We start from the raw sequence: 5,537 nt of genomic DNA on the forward strand, positions 1-5,537 counted from the left end.
TTCTGAATCTGACTCCCTGTACCAGTCTAGTGCCATCATTGCCCGCTGTGTGGACATGCTCCTCTTCCTCCTTTGGCTTTGAAAACCTGCTTTGAACTGCCCATCCTCAAGGATACCCTTGTCACTTGGTGCGCAGAAAAGAGCTAATACAGCAGGCCTGAGACTGCTCTCCTTAAAAGGGCATGCTTGCAAGGTTGGTCCTTAGCTGGCATCTGATAGCTTGGATTTCAGGAGGATTCCCCCCATTCTCATCCTGGTAAGAGTGGCTTACAGTGCCCAAACTGTTTGTATAAATAATATAAGTTATGCCGAACAACTGTTTTCCTTGTGGGAATCTGGAATTTTGGTACATGCTAGACATAGTGTGCCTCCGTGACAAACTTCCAATAAAAACCTTGGGCACTGAGTCTTTAATGCACTTCCATGGTAGACAACGTTTCATCTATGTTGTCACAATTTGTTGCTGGAGGAATTAATCATGTTCTGTGTGATTCCACTGGGAGAGAACTCATAGAAGCTTGTGCCTGGTTTCCTTTGGACTTCGCCCATGTGCGTTTTCCTTTGATGATGTTGGTTTGTGTTATTTTGCTGTAATAAATCATAGCCACGAGTATGACTACGTGCTGAGTCCTGCTAGTTAATCATTGAATGTGGGGGTGGTCTTGGGGATGTCTGACACATCTGACTTGGGCTGTGAACCCCCACACTGGGTTGCTTCTCTTTAAGGACACTCCCCTCACTCTGCTTGAGTTTTAAACCCCTATGCTGAACCAGTCTCCTCATTCAGTCTAGGCTCTGACATCCTGCACCAGGCCACCCCACTTCAGAAATGCTGTCCCCACATCACTTGTTTCCAGTTTTTAGCTATTGTGACTAAAGTTGCTACGAATATTTCTGCATAAGTCTTTTTGTAGACATGTATTTTCAACCCTGTGGGTAGATACTAAGAGTGGCACTGTGGCTCATAAGGTAGGTGTTTGTTTTGTTTTATAAGAAACTGCCAAACCTTTTTCCAAAGTGGTGGTATCATTTAACACTCCTACCAATAATGTATGATTACCAATTATCCTCTAAAAACTATATAATGAGAAAAACGTATTTTATAGTTATCCATGTTTACTATTTTTGGCACTCTTCATTCCTCTGTAGATCTGCATTTCCTTCTGCCATCATTTTCCTTCAATCGTTCTTGTATTCCAAGCCTGCTGATGACAAATCTCTCAGCTTTTGTTTATCTGAAATATCTTTATTTCACCTTTATATTTGAAGATATATGAATTTAAAATTCTCAGTTCAAGTTTTGTTTTTCTTTTCTTTTCTTTTTGAGGAAGATTAGCCCTGAGCTAACATCTGCTGCCAATCCTCCTCTTTTTTTTGCTGAGGAAGACTGGCCCTGAGCTAACATCCATGCCCATTTTCCTCTACTTTATATGTGGGATGCTTACTACAGCATGGCTTGCCAAACGGTGCCATGTCCGCACCCTGGATCTGGACCGGTGAACTCCGAGCTACCGAAGCAGAACAGGTGCACTTAACCGCTGTGCCACCAGGCTGGCCCCTGTGTTTATTTTCTTTAGGCACTTCACAGCAGTAGTTCCATTTTCTTCTTATTTGCATTATTTTTTTATGAGAAGTCCACATTCATTCTCATTGTTTTTCCCCTGAAGGAAATTTGTTTTTTCCCCCAACCCTCCTTTGGTTGTTCAAAAGATTTTTTGTTTATCTTTGTCTGTCAGTATCATTATGATATGCCTAAGTGTGTTTTTCTGTATGTTTATCCTGCTGGGGTTCAATTAACTTTTTGATCTTTGGGCCTATTATTTTTAACTAATCTGTTAAAAAAATTGGCCATTCTTTCTTTTTTTTTCTTCTTCTACCCAAAGCTCCTGGGTACATAGTTGTATGTTCTAGTTGTGAGCACCTCTGGTTGTGCTATGTGGGACGCCACTTCAGCATGACCTGATGAGCGGAGCCGTGTCTGCACCCAGGATCTGAACCAGCGAAACCCTGGGCCACCAAAGCGGAGCGCGCGAACTTAACCACTCGGCCACGGGACCAGCCCCCATTATTTCTTAAAGTACTTCAAATACTCTAATTTTTATCTTCTTTTTTTCTGAAATTCTAATTGGGACATATGCTAGACTTTGTCTTTTTCTCTCTGTGCTACAGTTTGAAGCGATTCTTTGTCTTGTCTTCAAGTTCACTGGTCTTTCCTCAGGCAGTGTCTAATCTGATTAGGCAGTGTCTAATCTAATGTTAAGCCCATCTAGTGAATTTTTCATTTCAGATACTGTATTTCTTAGTTCCAGAATTTCTATTGTTTTGTTTTATGGGTTATATTTCTCTATTGATATTTCTCATTTGTCCCCTTGTTAAGTTTATGGTTTCCTTTAAGTCCTTGAACATATTCATAATAGCTTTTTTTTAAAAGATTGGCACCCGAGCTAACAACTGTTGCCAATCTTCTTCTATTTTTTCCCCACCCTTCTTCTTCTCCCCCAAGGCCCCCAATGCATAGTTGTATATTCTAGTTGTGAGTGCCTCTGGTTGTGCTATGTGGGATGCCACCTCAGTGTGGCCTGATGAGAGGTGCCATGTCCACACCCAGGATTTGAACTCATGAAACCCTGGGTCACTGAAGCAGAGTGTGCAAACTTAACCACTCGGCCACCAGGCCACCCCCCTTAATAGCTTTCTAAAAGAAGTCATTTCCTGATCATTATTGATTGACTTTTCTTCTGATTGTGGCTCACGTTTTCCTGTGTCTTTGAATGTCTAGTAACTTTAGATTGCATGCTGAACATTGTGGATTCTGTGCTATAGAACTTCTTGATTTTCTCTTCTAAAACATTGAGCTTTGTTCTATGTTGAGCATTGTTCTGGTAGGCAGTTAACTGTGCATCAATTAATCCTTTGAGTCTTGTTTTTAATCTTTATTAGTATGTGTCTAAAGCAGCCTTTTCTCTAGGGTTAGATTAGCCCTAATGTTAACTTTTTGCCTTCCTGGGGTCTTTTCTAAATGGCCAACATGGTCAACAAGTTTTCTCCACTCTGGTTGATTGGAACTTTAATGTCTTCCAGCTCCATGTAAGCTCTGGAATCTCCATCCAGCTCACAGCTTTCCAGTACTTATTTACCCAGCATTTGTTCTGTGCTTCACCTCTTGTAGTCTTACCCTGGCTTGTGTAGATTTTTAACCAAAGACCCAAGGAGACTCCTACCAGCTATCTAGAACTTCTTCTTTGTTCCTCTCTGGTATCCTGTCCTGCAAATTCCAGCCATAGTGGTAGCCTTGAACTCCAGTCCTTTTCCCTTGTCTCAGTAACACCACTGTGCTCTTTTTGGGCTACCTTTCCTTGTGCTGTGATCCAGAATGTGTACCTAGGCAAACAACCATGGTGATCATGAAATTCATCTTATTTATTTCCCTTTTCTCAAGGATCATAGTCCTTGACTGACTATTGTTCAATATCCAAAAATCAAATCAGATTTTTTGTCCAGTTTTCTAGTTGTTTGCAGTGGGAAGCCTGGTTTGGTACAAATTATTTTGTCATGGCTAGATGTGGAAATCTCAAATTGGCTTTTGGGTTTTGCATTATATTTTAAGAGGCTTTTCCTGTGGTTTCTCTTTGGGAGAGTGAAGAATAGTGACTTGGAGGAAGTATGGGGTCTTCTGGGTATTGGTAATGTTCTATTTCTTGATTTGGGGACTCCCATGTTGAGTTTGAGAATATTCAGCAAGCTGCAAACATAAATTATGTCTATTTTTCTTTATGTATAATATACTTTAATAAATGTTTTCCTTATTTCAATATTAATTTTAGATTCTCAAACAAGTTTTTCCACTTTTATTAGATACATACTTTGCTATGCTTGCCCAAAGGCTAGGCCTCCAGGGCCTGTGAGTCAAGATTAAAAGCAGAAAAGGACTCTGTTTGCCCTAGAGATTAGGAGAGGGGAGAAAGAGGGAGGAGCTGACAATACGAGGGAAAAAGAGAAATGTCTATAGGAATTTATTAAATATGTCTCTGTCTCTCTTCAAACAATTCAGTAAACTCTACATTGTTCGTTACTGTATTGTGGAGTGAATTTTCTTTAGGGTATGTGCTCAAATGCTAAATTCTATTTTAAGGGTAAAATCAGAGGCTTTCCTATAGGTAATACCAAGAACAGTCTTTTTGCTCAAGATAATAAAAAACATCTTTTCTATTTTACCTTCCCATACTTTCATACTTTTGCTTATTAAATTTAAAGCTTTAATATCATCTGATAATTAATTTTGTATATAGTATATGATAGGTATCTGACTTTTAAAAAATTGGTTAGACAACTATCCCAGTACCATTTATTGAATACTCTCTCTTTTTTTCTGATTTAAAATGCTTCCTTTATCATATACTTCTCCCTATGTTACATGAGTCTATTTGATCTTATTTACCTCCTTTTTTCTTGCCCCAGTACATCCTTGTTTTAATTATTGTAGTTTTATAATATTTTTTCTATCTGCTGGTGCAGATCTGTCCTCAGTCTTCTTTTTTCAAAAAGTTTCAGTATTTTCACCATCAGACTTTGTTTTAATCTCTGCTGAGCAACAGACTTGTATATTTAACTATCTAGTGATCATATGCATTTGGAGAGCTTTCATGTATCTTAAAGGCATTCATTGGACAAAAACATGTTGAGAAAGGCACTATGCTGCATCACCAAAGAGTCTTTATAGTCTGGTGAAAGAGAATAAGTAAAATATACTTAGATAATTACTAAAATAGAGGCAAAATGGGGAGGAAGTGCCTATCACTCTTAGGTACCCTTAGGGCCCTTGGGAAGACCCTTCAAAGACAAGCAGTAATTGATCATAGGGAAACACTGGGGAGAACACATTTAAGGCAGAGAGAGAAGTATTGCAAGGGCACAGTAGTACAAATGCGTATGGTATGTTCGGGGTACTTTGGTACAATGTACAGAGTACAATGGCTTCTTTTATTCATTGATTTGTTTATTCATCATTGGATTCAGAGTCAGGTGGACAATTTGAGCCTGTGTTCAACTACGAAGGGCTTCAAGATTGTCTCTCAGAGACCACTCTAGTGGTAATATGGGAAATTGCTTAGAGGTGTGTGAGAAGAGAGATCATGAGATCTGAGGGAAGAGAGTAAGGAGATGGAGATCTGATTAGACTCATGTTTGTATGTGGGTGTGAAAGAGAAGAAGGAATTCATTCATTCATTCAATAAATTGAATTTAATGAATGTTAAATGAGTCTTAGGTTTCTGACTTGAGCAAAAGGAGAGCTGATGGTGCCATCTCCCAAGATGGTGAATACAGGGAGTAGATGACGTGTGGGAGGTAAGATACTGAGTTCAGATTAGGATGTCCTGAGATTGAGGTGCGTGTAGTACACCCTGGTGTAAATGTCTAATAGGCTTTCTGTGTATCATCCTGATGTTTGAAATAAACATTTATTTGTCATCTATGTATGTATAAGTAGTTGTTGAAGTCATGGCCAAGAATGTCTGGATAAGTTTGTAGACTGGGGA

The sequence above is a fragment of the Equus quagga genome, chromosome 14, assembly GCF_021613505.1.
Source record: "Equus quagga isolate Etosha38 chromosome 14, UCLA_HA_Equagga_1.0, whole genome shotgun sequence".
Taxonomy (NCBI): Eukaryota; Metazoa; Chordata; class Mammalia; order Perissodactyla; family Equidae; genus Equus; species Equus quagga.